Source organism: Triturus cristatus, chromosome 10 (genome assembly GCF_964204655.1).
Source record: "Triturus cristatus chromosome 10, aTriCri1.1, whole genome shotgun sequence".
Lineage (NCBI taxonomy): Eukaryota > Metazoa > Chordata > Amphibia > Caudata > Salamandridae > Triturus > Triturus cristatus.
Genome location: NC_140593.1, coordinates 1,139,910,610 through 1,139,929,184, shown reverse-complemented (window position 1 = coordinate 1,139,929,184; position 18,575 = coordinate 1,139,910,610). Strand labels below are relative to the sequence as shown.

The window sequence follows — 18,575 nt, the reverse complement described above, 5'->3', positions numbered from 1 at the left end:
CGCGGTCCGTGCAGGTAACAGCGGTGATGTGGTGGGGCCGTGCAAGTTACACTACACATTATACTCCTGAACAGGTCCGTGCAGGTAACAGCGGTGATGTGGTGGGGCCGTGCAAGTTACACTACACATTATACTCCTGAGCAGCCGCGGTCCGTGCAGGTAACAGTGGTGATGTGGTGGGGCCGTGCAAGTTACACTACACATTATACTCCTGAGCAGCCGCGGTCCGTGCAGGTAACAGCGGTGATGTGGTGGGGCCGTGCAAGTTACACTACACATTATACTCCTGAACAGCCGCGGTCCGTGCAGGTAACAGCGGTGATGTGGTGGGGCCGTGCAAGTTACACTACACATTATACTCCTGAACAGCCGCGGTCCGTGCAGGTAACAGCGGTGATGTGGTGGGGCCGTGCAAGTTACACTACACATTATACTCCTGAACAGCCGCGGTCCGTGCAGGTAACAGCGGTGATGTGGTGGGGCCGTGCAAGTTACACTACACATTATACTTCTGAACAGCCGCGGTCGGTGCAGGTAACAGCGGTGATGTGGTGGGGCCGTGCAAGTTACACTACACATTATACTCCTGAACAGCCGCGGTCCGTGCAGGTAACAGCGGTGATGTGGTGGGGCCCAGCAAGGGGGGATTCCGAGGGATGATGCCGAGGGAAAATTAAATAAATAATGAATCTCCCCTCGGCATCGTCCCTCGGAATCCCCCCTTACCCCCCCCCCCCCCACCGATGTTACCTGCTCGGACCACGACTGCTCCTGAATAATACTGAGCCAGGGACTTGAGACCCTTTCACTCGCAAGGGGTCGAAACATCGACATAAATCTCTCTTGGTTCCCCGATTAGTTATACTCCACATTGTGCTATGTTGTACGCACATGTATGTTGAAACAACTTGGTTAAGAACCAGGGAGCATTGATAGAGTCTTTTGTTTATATTTCATGTATTATGCACACTCTTGAGCACTGCTTCGTCTGCACTATGTTAAAATGAGTTACACTGTCATTTGCATATATATTGGAGGAGAATACAGAACAGCAACAGAAACATTCTCAGTCTGATCGTGTTTTTTGCATGTGCAACCCAAGCGAGAACTTGGGAACCAACTTCATGAAATGAGACCCTCTGTGGACTCTGTACATGTAGCTAACTTGAAATACATTGGTTAACAAATACAAGAAGTGCGTCGTATCAGTCTGCAACATCAATCAAGAATTCGATGCAGTGTCCAAAATGCACCCGTATTAGAAAATTTTAAAATTCTAAATCACTCTGCCAATGACATTAAATGGTTAATGTGTTAAAGGGGTGACTTGTTCCACAAGGAGTCACTATGTGGATCGGTCACCCACCTTAAAAGAAAATAGATGGCTATAGTAAGATAATTCAAATAAAAAAGTCCTCAATTCCCTGGTTGAGTTGTGTACACGAGCTAAATTACAAGAGAACTTTTACAGCCATTCATGTGAGACATCTCCATTGAAGTGTGCTTTTTTCTTCGGCTTATCAGTTTATCTGGAGTCTACAGATGCCATATAGCAGTTTTTCGTGGGGAGTGTCCTCCCTCAAATGTAACTTTTGATTCCACTCCATCTGTTTCTGTGACTGGTCCTCCAACCTAGTATTTTACTAGTTATCCTAGTGTTTTTAGACTAACCGTACAGGCATACTGGTTCTATATTGATGCTAGGCCTGGGCGGTAAATTTCGTTCCGTTCGCGGAATTTGCGATATTGTGACATTTTCGCGTTCCGCGGAGAGCGCGAAAATGTCAAAACTTTCGCAACCTGCCGCGAAACGGAAGTATTTTTCTTGTTCGCGCGTTAAAAATGCATTCTCTCACGCGCGGGCGCGACTTACCAGATCCCTGCGTTCATCGATGAGTTTTCCTATCCGTTTGCGTACGTCACAAGATGTTTGTTTGTTGGTAGCCGGTCGCGCTATCCCGCGAGAGTTTGCGATCGCGAACACGTCATTGCGATCGCGAACAGGAAATAAGCATCGCGAGCAAGATGGCCGCGCCCATTAGCGGCCCCATGGGCAAGTTTAGGATATTTCCCCGCGAGCACGCAAAAACACACCGCGAACGGGCGGGAAAAGCAATCTCCGCATCTTCGCGAATGTTTCGCATGCTCGCGGATATTTTGTGCAATTTCGTGATAATTTGCGAAAGTCAATTTCGCTAATTCCGCCCACCCTTAATCGACGCCTGCCTTTGCTTCTGTTCCCGTACACACCTATATTGTAAACCCTTATTTGATCTAACGAACAAGCCCTGATTCCTTGTGATCCACTCCTCAACTGGGGTCCATGTCGGATGTCATTTGGAAGGGTTCGCGGTACTGGGTCTGTATCAGTAACCCACTCTAAAATGGCGATGACCTAGTCACTAGATACTGCTGTTTTGTTCCAATGTTGCGCTTCTCATACAGAGTAAGCCTCATTACACTAAATATAGCGTATAGATAGATTTGTGTGTTTTCAGTCTTAAGAGTGATCAGATGTTTTTGTTACCAAGAACTATACCTAGAAACAACTCTTTCAGAAGCCTTTTTGTGTTTTGTTCTATATTTACCCAGTATCCTGGGGCACTATTGGGTTGCCCTGATGTTCATAAGCAGTCCACAAGTGGCGTTCATCTTTCCATGCCAAAGGTGTATTTCTTCACCATTTAGTACCATATAGGAAAGCTAAATGTGCCAAACAGGTTTTAAGCAAATATCAACGGGCCCGATTCACAGAAATTATTTAAGACAAAATGCTAAACTTACTACCATTTTCGTATTCACAGAAGGCACTTACTCATTTTGGTATTCACAGAAGACACTTACTCACTTCGGTATTCACAGAAGTTAGGACTCATAACTTTACTACTACTAAACTGAGAAAAATCCTAATTTTAAGGCTTTCGGTATTCACAGAAGGCATTAGGATTTTTCTCAGTTTAGTAGTAGTATAGTTAGGACTCCTAACTTTACTACTACTAAATTGAGAAAACTCCTAATTTTAAGACTTTCGGTATTCACAGAAGGCATTTAGGAGTCCTAAAGTTAGGAGTCCTAACTATACTACTACTAAACTGAGAAAAATCCTAATTTTAAGGCTTTCGGTATTCACAGAAGGCATTTAGGATTCCTAAAGTTAGGACTCCTAACTTCTGTGAATACCGAAATGAGTAAGTGCCTTCTGTGAATACCAAAATGAGTAAGTGCCTTCTGAGAATACCAAAATGAGTAAGTGCCTTCTGTGAATACCAAAATGGTAGTAAGTTTAGGATTTTGTCTTAAGTTAGTTCTGTGAATCGGGCCAACATGTTTAGGAGTCTGAGTGTATACAGATGGCACTGTATAGCAGTGTCTTACTAGCTGGTGAACCCCAAACAAAAATGAAGAACTAGGGGTGACCGCTAAAAAAGAAAATATGAAAAAATTCAGATATCAAGAGAGCCTTCATTGTAGTCCATCTGTCACTTATGTGACTTAGAAGGAAACTAAAGGCTATAATACAACGTCGCTTGCCACCCAAGTTTCATTTCAAATGGATACAAAAAGAGGACTGTGAGGAAGGCAAGGAAACCTTCAATATAAATAGCCTTTTATTGAGATAAAAAATGAAGATAGGGTGGCAAGTGGATTGCCTTTAATAAAGGTTCCCTTGCATTCCAGTTAAAAACAAGAAAGCAAAAAATAATCAGCTCTGGCGGCACTAATGAGAAGCTGCCAAGAGGAAAGGGCAGGTGGGGGAATGAGGAATGACGTGCAGGTGGAATAGGGAGGGCTGGGAGAGCGGAACAAGAAGGAAATGCCAGGGGAGGGGACATTGAGTGACACACAGGAAAGGGCAAGTGGGTGGAACAAGGGGATGTGGCAGGTGTGAAAAACGAAGAGCGAGACACAGGAATGAGGGAACCTTGGCTGAAAGCAACACGAGGTAGGTAGAGGTGAAACACAAGAAGGTGGGAGTGCATACGGGAGGAACAAGAGGTCTGGTGGGTGGGGGAAATGAAGAATGTGACACACAGGAAAGAATGGGTGCAAGCAGGGCCGGACTGGCCGTAGCAGGCACCGGGCATTTCCATGGTGGGCCGCCAGGGTGGGGGGCGGTTTTGGGCCCCTGGGGGTCGTTTTTGTTACAGGAACGCTTTTGCAGCTTAGCTGCAAAATCGGCCCTTTGTAACAAAATCGTCCAAACCGGTCCTGGCAAATAGCTCGGCCGCACCCCCAACCCCTCGTGGGGCCGGCCGAGCACTTTGCCAGGGCTGGTTTTGGATCCCAGTCCGGCCATGGGTGCAAGGGAGTTAGAAGTGTGAGGTATAGATGGAGGAACCGTAAGAGCGATACAGGAAAGAGGTTTTGGTGGGAAGAAGAAACAAGATGGGAGTAGCTGGTTCGATAAACAAAGAGCGAGGCACATTGAAATAGGCAGAGGTGGGAGGAAGGAATGAGAGGAAGGTGTGGACTGGAGGAGTGAGGCGTGAGATGCACATGAAGAAGGGACAAGCAGGAGGGATCAAACAGGAGCGGACACAAGAGGAGAAAGCGGAAGTTGCACCCTAGCCTCTCATGCACTTCAATGCAAACACTCAGTTGGAGGAGGAAATACACACCCTTACAGCCAGTAGCATTGAGTGAGAAGGAAATGGTTCTCTTGCCTGGATGGGATTGACAAAGTTTCAAGCCAATGGCTGAGAGAGGCTGGCCTAAAATAGTCCATGGTTGAAGGGGGCGGTCCCAAAGACGACTCTAAGTACAATGCAGCACAATGATGGGAGAGGACGCTGGGAGGAAAGATTGTAGTGGGATCGGGTGAATATTCCCACCAGGTAGGGCAGTTTCTCAGGGCTGATGATCTTCACTGATCATCAATTGGCCTGTCAGGCTCGACCTGTGGTACGGCTGCCTCCAATTCATTGGTCAGCTTTGTGGCCTTGGAAGGTAGAAGCCTGATCTTTTTTGGTGCTGTGCATATCTGGGATGCTTACAATATGCAATAAATATTGCAGACAGTTAAGTAGGCACTTAAGGTCAGAGTTCAGTCATTTCTTCACCCTGGGCAGAGCTGGGTGGGATGCTTAGCACAGAGCGCCAACATTCAGGGAGCACTCTTCAGGTCCATACAGATTTGTAAGGTGTGGCTCTTTAAAGTACTTCCTTCAGCGGCCCAGTACTTATTCAGGTCAGAGAGCTGTTTCCAATCCACAGGAAGCCTTACTGGACATTCTAGGCAACCAGCTGCTCAAGAAGGGATGTGGGTTTTCATAATACGCAAACAGGAACAAACATGTGTAAGCCGACAGGTTTGGGATTCAAGAGAGAAGAGCGTTGTGCCCAAGTCGTGGAAAATTGACGTTCAACACTGTAAGCATGGTGCCTCAGTGAGGGCCAACCTTCATATGTTGACACATTTGTACGGTACACTGGGGTGGGGAGGAATGTAATTTGGAGGGAAGTTTGGGAAGAGTGCACAGATTATGCTCAGGAGTGGCAACAGCCCTGACCTCCAGGAGGACACTTAAGGGCCCGATTACGATGCGGTTAGGAAATCTTCCCGACCTAATTGGTTTGTAAATGGTTTCTGACCCACTTGGATTGGGAGAGTCCGACCAACCAAGGGGCATATTATCAACGGTCAGCGATAATTATCGCTGGCTGTGCTTAGCGATAATTTTGTTATCGCAGGCTATCTCTGGAATTCATCGCCCTGGTAGCGCGTTATTAACAACGCGTTTCTCCAGGGCGATAAAAATTCCAGAGATAGCGAGTTTAACACCGTTTTGCAGGGAACATCGCTGGTTTTCCAGCGTTGTTCCTAGCAAAATGGCGATAACCGGTCGTATCAGCATAATCCACCCCAATGTTAGGGATAGCTAAGTCTGCATTTTAGCAGACGTTAGTTTTTGGAGAAAACAGCGTTTTTTCCCAAAAACTAACGTGTGCTAAAATGCTGGGGCAGCCTTGTAAATATCGTGATGTGAACATCAGCGATACTTACACGGTTGTCCTGCCTAGTGACTCCCACTTTGCATCTCATTAGAGATGCAAAGGGAGGCGTTGGGTAAAAGGGTGCTAACATGCGCTAATGCATGTTAGCACCCTCTTGTAAATAGGGCGATAGTTTTATCTCCGCTTGTTTGGCTTTAAAAGCCAAAAAAGTGGAGATAAAGCCCTTGTAAATATGCCCCCAAGTACGATGCATCCGGATGCTTCCAGATTCGATTTCGTTGGACTCGCATTGACTTTAATGGGAGCCTATGTTCCTAACTGCGTCGTAATCGGGCCCTCGGTCGGGGGGGACACGTTCCCGATCCAATTTGGAAGACGCAAATGTTGTTAGGAGGCCTTCCTAACCGCATCATAATCGGGCCCTTGGGTGGGAATGCTTTCCTAACCACATCGTAATCGGGCCCTAAGACTGTATCCCGTCTGCAATAGACTGACATTGTCATGCTGTTCCCTTCTGAGCAGGAAAGGGAGATTATTGTTGGACTTTACCTGGGACACTTTGTCCACATATTGAGCCAAAAACTACAGCTTACCTAGGAAGCAGGTATCTGGGCCCTGAGGACTCTAAGACAAATTAAACAGGAACATTTTTCACATGAAAATGAAAAAAGACCGAGGTTCTCCGCCATTATGCCGAACCCAGGTACTCTTCTGCAGCTTTCTTCCTTCTAAGGTGTCTCCTCCATCCTATAGAGCCCAGGCACATGCTGGTTGTTGTATTTGGTTACAATGAGCGCAAGTTGCAGAACTTAAGACAAACTACACGTTGTTTTACTATATTATCCACTTAAAAGTCATCAATCCCAAGGCATTTTTATACGTTTTGATCATAGCCCCTTGATACCTTCCAGTCCTTGTGCCAAGGCACACCTGACTGTATCGGAGAGCAGCAGATGAAGAAGCAGGTCTTGTGGAACCCCACAGATCAACACACTTTCCCTGGTAAAGACTCCATCTACCCACACTCTGTGCCATCCTTCCACGTGCCAGAGTGTTACCCTTTCTACAGCTTGGCTCCCACCCCAAGATAGATCAGTCTGTTTATGACATCACTAAGCAGAGGTATATGGAAACTGGATGCCATTGATCTTTCATTAAAATATTGAATTATTGGGCAAGGGATTGTGGGAGGTGGCAAGAAGTCATAGAAGATGATTAAATGTGAGAAAAGTCTTTTATCTTAGATGGAGGACCGAAAGATAAATTTAACGTTATAAATCAATATGGGCCTATATCAGCTGGATCTTCTTATGGCAATCAAAATGTACTGAACTGTTAGTTTTCCTATTAAGCAAATATTCACTCCAAGGATTCCCAAATTGTGCAAATAAAGAAAATGAGATAAAGGGATAATTCATCATAATCACAGAGTTTGGTCAAGTGGGCGAGTCGTATCTATAGCCGGTATCTAACTCTTCCTGGGTAGGGTTGTGTAGAGGGTTGGTCACCAGCAGACTTTGGAGAACTTCTTGATTTCCAACCTTCATCACCTTTGCAAACTTTCCCAGTTTATATAAGCCAGTGCAAAGTTTTTCTTCCAAAAATTGCTATGATTTTAACTCTAGTTGAACGAAACTAACCTTAAAAATGGTGTGAATTTGTTTTTCTGCGAGTAAACCTTTTGGAGAGCTTTCCTTTTCATAATGGCATTGCTCAGGAGAGGAACACCAACTGCTTCCTGAAAAGTATCTTAGTTGCAGAACCATTTTGTTAGTGTTACATAGGGATATATGCGAGGTATATCGATGCAAATGTGATAATTTTTACATTATTGTGGCAAAGCAAACATTGGAGCAACATTTATGATGTTTAATTTTATCCAGAAGCCTAATTAAAGTTTAAAAAATATAAAAGCAAATCTTCGACATTTTTCACGTTCCTAGACCTGGTTCTGAAGAAAGTACCACACAAAGAAGCTAACACATTAGCGGGAGGTCAGGTAGCTAAGGAAATCAAGTTTATTTAGAACATAGTCTATTAAACCAGAGGTATAAAAACACACGTATATGGATTGAACTTCCATATGATTTACATGATAAAAAGATACTAATATGAATATTAAAATAGCATCATAAAAGTTGTGTATAAAACAACAACATCCAATAAAATCACAGACTAATATTTCAATTTCACAAAATCAATTCTTTACCCTATACTTTTTAAGCTTGTTTTTCTGGTAAAAACGTACCCACTGCACAAGATACATCTAAGAGTTGAATATCATATACAAATTGTATTGCTTCTAATCTCAACTTTACTCCATACTTAACTAAAACTTGTCTTATGAATTTACGCCTTACTCAAGTAAAGTATAAGCAATCCATTAGAATATGCACACTTCATGCTTTCAGGTTCAGACCCCAGCCCCAATTTTGATCTTTGTCGATCAGACATTTCCCATCAACTAAAATAGAAAATTCCAGGTTAAACCCTTACCGAAATTTCATGAGCTCTCTCCGCCAAAATGGGTTGGTCATCCCTAAAAGGTATGAGAAGGCTGCACAGTCCTATCAAGAGTTTCCTAACAACTGTGTATAACTCTTTGTATTGCGAGAGCTCAAAACTCTGGCCCTGGATTCTAAAGCGCACTTTTTCCTTTAATTTCTTTTTTGTATGATGAATAGGGGAATCAGTTTTAAAGTCTTCTGGCCTAAGCAAGAGGGCCAGATCATTAAGATGGCCTCTCACTTCCCATGACCAACACAGCTCACTCTGGTAGATTTCCTCCACACATGGCATTGATACTTTAAATTTCAAACACATTAGGATTCTATGCCAGAAGCATAAGGTGAAGTTTGCTGACATTTTGTTCCAGTAAGTTCAACTGATTTCTACATGGATTGCTTGTACCATAGCAGGGTGGGGAAGGCCTAGTAGTTTTTTGAGGCAATTACTTCCCATTTTACCAAAATCTAAATCCCAAACGTATGATTTCAGCCGCATATTATATTTGTGGTGGGACCATAGCCTTATAGGTTGTGCTCACCAGTGTTATTGAACGCCCACCATGATCCCTTAAATTCCTTTTGGACTCCCATAGTTATAAGTGCCATGGTTCTTAAAGTGTCTAAGTGCATTTTCCAGTTTAATTTTTTATCAAGCAGCATAACAAGGTACTTGTATGCCAATGTTAACATTTCCTCTATGGTCCACACAGACCATTTTAGAATATTTGTTTATTTATCTGCTTATTATTAAATCATTTGCCTTCCAACATGCATTAAAACCTTGCAATTTCTTTTGAAGTCCAACTTGAGTGACATCAAGAATATTTATTTATTTAAGGAGTCTTACATAGCACGAACATGGCCCGTCCAAGGTATCAGAGCGCTGTACAGATAACAAACAAGTTAAACACGGAAAAAACGTTAATAAACAAATAAGAATACAGTTAGCAATATGTTGTACAGACAGCAAATAAGTAGTAACAGCAAAAGCAAAAAAGAACAGGCAAGAAACAAAATATATACAGCGAGAACAAGTGAACACAGGATACAGAAATGAATATAGGAACGATAGTCCGACTTAGTGAAATTAGGACTCATGGAACTAATCAGTAAGTAATGCTGACGGTATCTATTCAGCAACAGCTTTTTAAATTCTTTTTTGAAGGAGGTAATCAAAGGATTAGATTTAGTTTCAGGAGGAATTGCGTTATATATTCTGAGGGCAAGACCAGAAAATTAGTGATTATAAGTTTTCTTTTTGTTGGTCTTCTGTGGCTTCAACAATAAAGAGTTAGAGCTTCTTAGGGAGTGACTCCCACCCAATAGTTCAAGGTTTTTAGCCAGGTAGACGGGAGTGTTGGGATGAAGAGTCTTATGGGCCATGCAGCTATCTTAAACGAAATTCTCGAGTCATTTGATATGTGTCAGGTCAGGTGTGATGTGGTCATGTTTGCTAGATCCCATGATGAGCCTGAGACTAGTGCGGCCCTTAATGGAGACTGCATGGCTTTGGGTAGTTCTGCAAGAGTGGCTCGCCCGTAGTCTAAGCGGGAGATAACTATGGATTGGTCTGCTAACGGAAAGTCATCAGGGGTAAGAAGGATTTGATTGTCCTTAGAGTGTTCAAATGGAAATTGGTAGTTGCACTGATGTAATCTTGCATGTTCAGGTATTTGTCCAACAAAAATGCCTAACGATCTAGTAGAATCAACATGTGGGGTGCAGTTGAGCGCTTTAAGCTGTTTGAGCCATTCATCTGTGGGAGTAGAGAGATTGTAGGGGGCGATCAGGAGAAATTATGTCTTGAGTCTGTTTAGCATAAGTGATTGCGGGTTAACCATTGTTGGGTTTTCAGTAGGGCGCAGTTAAGAGTTTTTATATCTTCAGGTAAGGACATTTTCAAGTATATTTATTTGGTATCGCGTACATGTGGTAGTGTATACATGTGTGTGTAAGGATTTTGGTAAGTGGTTCCATGAGCAAGTTGAACAGCGTGACTGAGAGTGTGGATCCTTGAGGTACTCCAGTCGAGCCTGGAGTAATGTCAGACAGGGTTTGATTGACTTTGATTAGTTGAGATCTATTATGAGAACGAGAAAAAACAACTTAAGACGGGACCAGATACACCCATCCTTTTCTCTAAAACGTCAATCATGTTCTCATGTTTGACCATATCAAACACAGAGGAGAGATCATGTAGCCTTACGGCTAGAGCGGTCGACGTCGAAGCTGGGGAGCCAGGTTCGAGTCTCTGCAACGACGCTCAACATCCTGTGATTCTGGGCAAATCACTTAATCTCCCATGCCTAACAAAAATGAATGTGTCCTCATGTAATGCAACTGGTGCTATGTAAAGCGTTCTGATACCCGATGTTCGCGCTATATATAACTCTTTAAAAAAAAAGTAGTATAAGTAGGCAGGAGTCATTCTGATCAAGTAGTCTCAAGGCGTAATCGAAAATGTATGTCAGAGCCGTTTCAGTGCTATGGCCTGTTCTGAAGCCAGATTGGCAATGGTCACAGAGCTGAAACTGTTCGATGCGGTTACAGAGTTGTAAGTGAATGCATTTCTCTAGTAGGCTTTTTAGGGTTTGGGGAAACTTGCCCTATCTTTAGGCAATCAGGAATCGTACCCTGGGCGAGAGACGCACTGACAATCCGAGACCAAAGTGGGAGTTTGGAGGATTTAAGCTCCTTGATGAGTTTGGTGGGTAGAGGATCTTTGCAGTGGTTTGAGGAATTCATTGATATTATGGTTTTGAGTATCTCGGCTTCATCAGGATGTTTGAAGTTAGTCCATGCAACATTGTCTTTTGTATTAAAATCAGAGATAGGGGACCACACCCTGGGAGGCATAAGGGAGAGATTGAATTGGGACCGGCATAGTGGATGTTGAGAGGAGAATAGTAGGTCTGATTCAATCTTCCTCATTTTTTTCAGTGAAATGAGCGAAAAAATCTCTACCACTTGCGAGTGTCAAATTATGTTTAAGATGTTGGTTAGATCTGCAGCTAGCTTGCTGTTTGATGATTTCGAAAAGCTTCTTGGGTCTGTTTTTGGCGTTGTCCAGTTGCGTTCTAAAGTAGTTTGCTTTGGAACTACGTATGAGCTTGTTATAGTAGCTTCTTATTGATCTTAGGTGCTGAAAGTGTGTTGTGGAAGGAGATAATCTCCATGCTCTCTCGGCAAGCCTTAATTTGACACTGTCATCTGCATAAAATAGACATTGTATGTGATGACCCCATTTTAGAGGAAAAGGGGTTTGTATTTTTTAGTGTATCTGGTAAATCAGGCAGATGTAAAGCAAATAATGTTGGTGCAAACACGTATCCCTGTCGCAGACTATTGTTTATAGGAGCTTTACTTGACAGGGCACTATTTAAATCTAACTCGACCCTGGCCCAATTCCCTCAATGCAATTCTTTCAACACTGCCAATAACCCAGTTTGAATCTTCATCCCTGACAACTTTTCCCATTATATGCTCCGGCTGACCAGATCAAAGACTAAACGAAAGCCAACAAAACAAAAAAACACATTCCCTTGTATTTCTGTTGCTTTCCGCCCCAATGCCTAAAGTCTAAAACAATAATCACAGTAGAATGCTCTTCTATGAAGCCATCTTGCTCCATTGGTATTAACCTATTAGTATTGTTTCATTCCTTTAAACAGAGGAGAATAAGTTTTGCAAATATTTTGGCACCCACATCCATTAAGTTAATGTGGCGACAGTCCTTCACGTCATAGGGATAATTATTTTTAAAGATTGGTTTAATCATAGCTCCTTTCCAATTCTCTAAGAAGTTTTCCGTAACTAGGAATTCAGTAAAGGATAGATGAAGGAAACTCAGCCACCAATCAGGATTAATTTTGACAGTTGAGTGAGTTTTATACCAACTATTGTAAACGCTGCTCGGAGAGACATTTTGTAGATGAGTTTTCAAAGTGCTGCTGGCTGGCCTAGCGCTTGCGTTCACGCGAGCGTGCACGCGCGCAGCCGGCCGTCAGCAGTCTTTCACGGGTCATTAGAACCGTGATGACTTTCGCAAAAGTAAAGAAATAGAAAAAAACATCTATTTCTTTACTTTTGCTATAATCGCGGCAACCACGCTTTACTTTTAATGTTCAAAGTAAAGCGCCGGTGCCGCGATGCTTGATGACATTGGGGTTAGTAAACATGCTTGCGCTCCAGCCCTTTGGGGAGAACCCAGTCCTCTTTGCACTTCAAGCCTGACCCTTCATTGAAGCCGGTCTGGGGTTGCTTTTGTTGCCTTTTAGAGGAGCGAGTTCGCAGGGTAGCAATTCGGTCTGGACAGTCCCTTTTGGTACTAGAATCATATTCATTTGCTTATGTCTGGTGTCTGCCTGTAATGGATGGGCTGGAATGCGACACAGGAATGACCTGTGGCCAGGTTAGTTGAAGTATTCCACCTATCTCTTTACACACAACCACACACACAACCACACACACACAACCACAACCACACACACAACCACACACACACACAACCACACACAACTACACACACAACCACACACACACACACAACCACACACACACAAACACACAACCACACACACAACCACACACACAACCACACAACCACACACACAACCACACACACACAACCACACACACACACAACCACACACACAACCACACACACAACCACAACCACACACACAACCACACACACAACCACACATACAACCACACATACAACCACACACACAACCACACACATACACACAACCACACACAAACACACAACCACATACACACAACCACACACACACAACCACACACACACACAACCACCCACACAACCACCCACACAACCACTCACACAACCATACAACCACACACACAACCACACACACAACCACACACACCACACACACAACCACACACACAACCACACACACAACCACACATACCACACACACAACCACACACACAACCACACACACACACACACAACCACAAACACACAACCACACACACACACAACCACACACACAACCACACACACAACCACACATACCACACACACAACCACACACACAACCACACCTGGCCAATCCTCAACTAAGATATCTTTTTTTTGGAGGGATTTGAATTGGAAATGGCGTCCTCCTACCATAAACCACAAAAAGGATAGGCTTCTCCAATGGACTGGCACATGAATGTAAGCGTCCTGGTGACCTAGGGACATCAACCAATTACCTTCTACAATTAAAGGGATTGCTTCCCAGAGAGGTCATGCTGAAGGAAATGTACCATACAAATGTATTCAGCTATTTTAAATCCAGGTCTTCTCAATATGTGCTTGCAATACTGTATATTACCCTAGACTTCTTTGCAGATAGGGGACTTTGACTATTGTTTCAAAATTCAAAACGCCCTTGATCAGATACTTTTTCTTTAGATGATTCACAGGGCGTTTCTTGAGACTGGGGTTCAGAATGCTTCATTTGCTCTACAGAATAGTCATCTTTCGCTATTGTATGAGCCCAATAGTCTTTCATCTGAAGCGTCCATGTATTGTAGAAGTCGGCCGGCCTTGCTCCCAACATCTCCCCTTGATAGTCACGAATTAGGAGGCTGAGTCCTGGGTAGCTGTGGTCGGGATTTCTCTGCTAGGGCAGACTAGCCTCCCAACCCCGGCTCAGTCATGAAAGGGGTGACTCGATAGCTAAAATGACTGCCCCAACCTTCGTTGCTGATAATACTTTTGTAATGGAAAAGGTCTGAAAGGCTGGAGAATATCCTTGTTGTGTGATGTTCTTTTAATGAATTTATTTAACTCTGTCCCAAACAGTTTCTGACCTGTGCAGGGAAGTTGGAGAATCAGGACATGGTTAACCGCATCCAGCTTCCACACTTGAGCCATAGAGAGCAGCAGACCAGGCCTATGGATCAGGGCACCTATAGTGAACAGTGCCACTGCCAGCCACATGGAGATGCACCTTCCGCATTAGTCTTAGGAGCACTGCTGACTAATTGAGAAGCTCACCTGCCATACTGAGGCAAACATCTGGCATATTCAACAGGAAAGGGATGCTGGTCCTACCAGGTTCCAACCAGGCTGAGCATTAGGTAGGTACCCTGGAATATTTAAGGAGCACCCAGATATATGTTGATGGTGCTCTGATAATAAGGACAGTCACTAACTTGTAAAATAGTTATTTGTTTTTTTTATTTAGGAATTTTCAGTGACAGGATGTAAGAGATGAAGTCCAATGTCACAGGGGCTATGAAAGGCATTACATCTCCTGGCACAGTATATAAACCTGGTGTCATATGTTCTGCCTCAAGAATGATGGTAGCTGGGGCAGAGAGTGTCAGACAGACACTGTTTGTTCCCAAGTGAGGGTAATGTGTGGATGGGCGACGGTAAAGTACACAAGACTCTTTGTCAAGGCATCAATGTTTGCTGCTGGTAAGGGCAGTCTGATGCCCCTGACGCTTGGCTCTCAAGACGACGTCTTAGTATTGCCTTTGCTTAGAGACCGCTGTTGACGATATGGCAAGCAAGAGTGGTGGATGGAGGCTTTGTAGGACTGAGCTCCATTGCAAACAAGTGCCGGCTGCTGTGGGCACTACACGTGGTAACGCTTATGAAGATGAAGATGACCTCAAGACCTGGCTGTTCGAATGGACTCATGTCACACTAGCGCCTGGATACCCCTCGGGGTGCTTGGCGCGCTGTACAAGTTCTGACTGGTTGATTGATGTATGACCATGATGACTGCAAAACACTGAACGTTTCACAATTTTTTCAGAGAATAACGCAGGAGAGATACATACAAGACATTTCAGTAATCAAGCCCGGAGAACAAACAAGAGGATACAACATTGATATGAAATTCTCTTGGGCCAAAGAGTTCCCCTGCCAAGGATGTGGCAAACATGCAGTGGAGCCTACCCCAGTCCTCCGGGCTTTTTAGTGGCCCGGGCTGTTTTGTTGCAGGTTGCCCCGCCTCTGCCTGGGGTTGTCGGGATGACGTGGAGACAGGGATTTGTTTCCACAAATGGTCGCCATAGAATTTGCATGAAAAAGCCGGTATAGCTATGGAAGACCGGTCTATGGCGGCTGGGGCATCATGATCACCACAGGAGAAGGTCACGGGGAGGAACTTCCAGGTCATGAGTTGTTGCCGGGCTTCTTAAAAAGTTCATTCACCTTAGGAAGATGCCTGGCAACTTTCTGTGCTGTATTAGCTTCAGTCCAATCACTGTTATTGTGTCCCTCACCTTTGCTCTTTTCTTGCCTTTCTAGGTTTCCTGACCTTTTGCCTAAATGCTGATCTGTCTCTGGACTATGATTTGGTTGTGTTGCTAACTGGTTGATTGAACCCCAGTTTACCCCTGGATTACGGTTTGGTGTTATTTGCTGAATGGTTACCTAAATTCTGGCTTGCCTCTGGATTACACTTTGGTATTGGTTTCTTCTTTTGTTCTCCAACTTCCTTCCTTCCTGAATTTCAGAGTCGCTTTTGACCCAGATAACAACAATGGATGTTACCTGCTTCCTTCTGTTGAGGCTTAGGTTCACTCTGGTCCCATCTTTACAAAACCAGGAAGCACTAACACCAATACTTCCTATGCCAATATAATTCCAATGTTTTATATCAAACTAAAACTTGTTTCTTTTTCATACTGTCAGTGTACGTTTGGCATTCATCCTTGAACACTCCATTGTGAATCCCATGAAGAATGAGAGACGTGTGGTTGATGAGATTGCAAGACCCCCATTGCCCCTCGCCTCCAGAGTTTAGTACTGCTATTTGTGCTCCCTGACGCACTGGCGGAGCTACATTCTGGAGAGTGAGGTGGATACAGTAGCGGCTGGTTTGCGGGTGGTGTGGCGGGGCAGGGGGGTCGGGTTCACAACGGAGAGGTGGGGGAGAGCGGACAACGAATAAAACATTTTGTTTAAAATAGAGGAAAAAAGAACTTACTTGCCGCCCACAAAGGCTCCAGTGTCCCCTGCGGCCAATCCTGATGCTTCTCTCATGCTTGAAAGCAGTGTCAGGATTGGCCTGAGCGCCATGAATGTGTGCTCCCAAGGAGACTGGAAGTCTGTGCTTGCTGTCTCCAACCCAGCAACGCAGCTGGGTTGGAGACAGCTCAGTGCGCATGTTGGTTTGGCTGTCCTGAGACGGCCGGCCAAACCGACATGCACACTTAGTTCAGTGCCCACCACTCCCTCTTTTGACTGCACTATGCCCGCGATGGCCCCACCTCCAAGACTCGTGCCGGCTAAACCTGGTTTATTATCATTTTATTTTACAAGTTTTGAGGCTGGTGGGGGTGGGCGATGCTCCTCCGCCATAGCGAAGGAGCCGCCGCTGGGTGGATAGTCTGTGTACTCGGTCGATCGAGACTCACAAATCCTGACAGTGTGCTGGGTGATGCACTGGCGGTGAATGCAGACAGGGGAATTGCCAAGCAAAGGTCTGTGGGAAATAGCACCAGACACATATTTTATTTTGCAGCTGAGTGCAGTCACCTCGGAAGCGGGGAATAAGCTGGCTAAAAGACATTTTGTTTTCATGCAGTGACCTTTAACCCACAGACATATCTGAAAAGGTCAGTGTCTGTGAGCCTGAGATTTACAGGCAGTGACACATTTTTGAAACTCGGCGAAGGAGGGAGCAGGCACCGTGTCTTGGCGGTTGTCACAGAGAAGGTTATTATAAATCCCTTTTATCATAATAGCAAACAGACTCATTCACAGGCAAAGAAAGGGGTGCTGCTCAGTCACAGGCAGGCAGAGGAAGGGTGTGCTCCTCTGTCCCTGCAAGTGTTACTTATGTGAGAATTTTTGGGCTCCAGTCCTCTCCTGTGGGCTCGGAGCAATCCCCAGCTTCACTGTGAGATTCACCGCCTGCTGCCTCAATTTATAGCAGAGCTGGCCTGCAGTACTAACCTGGCAGGATGTATGTGGTTGGTGGAGCGCTTCTTTATAGTGTGACCTATGTGGGAAGCATTGGGCTCCAGCCCTGGTCTCCTATGGGCTCAGTGTAAGCCCCGGCATCACTGTGAGATTCCCCGCCTGCTGCTGCTACTCGTCACTGCCTCGATTCACGGCAGGGCTGGCCTGAAATACTAACCTGCCGGGATGTGTGTGGTTGGTGGTGTGTGTGTTTATAGTGCGACCTATGTGGGAAGCATTGGGCTCCAGCCCTGGTCTCCTATGGGCTCAGTGTGAGCCCCGGCATCACTGTGAGATTCCCCGCCTGCTGCTGCTACTCATCACTGCCTCGATTCACGGCAGGGCTGGCCTGAAATACTAACCTGGCAGGATGACCTATGTGGGAAGCATTGGGCTCCAGCCCTGGTCTCCTATGGGCTCTGTGTAAGCCCTGGCATCACTGTGAGATTCACCACCTGCTGCTGCTACTCGTCACTGCCTCGATTCACGGCAGGGCTGGCCTGAAATACTAACCTGGCAGTATGTGTGTGGTTGGTGGAGTGAGTGTTTATATTGTGACCTATGTGGCAAGCATTGAGCTCCAGCCCTGGTCGCCTATGGGCTCAATGTAAGCCCTGGCTTCACTGTGAGATTCACCGCCTGCTGCTGCTACTCGTCACTGCCTCGATTCACGGCGGGGCTGGCCTGAAATACTAACCTGGCAGGATGTGTGTGGTTGGTGGAGCGCGTGTTTATAATGCGTCCTATGTGGGAAGCACTGGGCTCCAGCCCTGGTCTCCTGTGGGCTCATTGTAAGCCCCGGCATCACTGTGAGATTCACCGCCTGCTGCTGCCACTCCTAAGTGCCTCGATTCACGGCAGGGCTGGCCGGCAGTACTAACCTGGCAGGATGTGTGTGGTTGGTAGAGTGTGTGTTTATAGTGTGACCTATGTGGGTAGAATTGGGCTCCAGTATCATCTCCTGTGAGCTCAGTGTAAGCCCCAGCATCATTGTGAGATTCACCGCCTGCTGCCTCGATTCATAGCAGAGCTGGCCTGCAGTACTAACCTGGCAGGATGTGTGTGGTTGGTGGTGTGTGTGTTTATAATGCGTCCTATGTGGGAAGCATTGGGCTCCAGACCTGGTCTCCTATGGGCTCAATGTTAGGCCTGGCATCACTGTGAGATTCACC

The 18,575-nt window shown here is 45.2% G+C and overlaps 1 protein-coding gene across 1 annotated transcript in view; it reads right to left on the bottom strand.

Annotated features, from left to right (window-relative positions):
* CACNG3 (calcium voltage-gated channel auxiliary subunit gamma 3) overlaps nucleotides 1–18,575 on the bottom strand; it is a 245,593-nt gene that overhangs the window by 137,529 nt on the left and 89,489 nt on the right. The window lies entirely within an intron of this gene.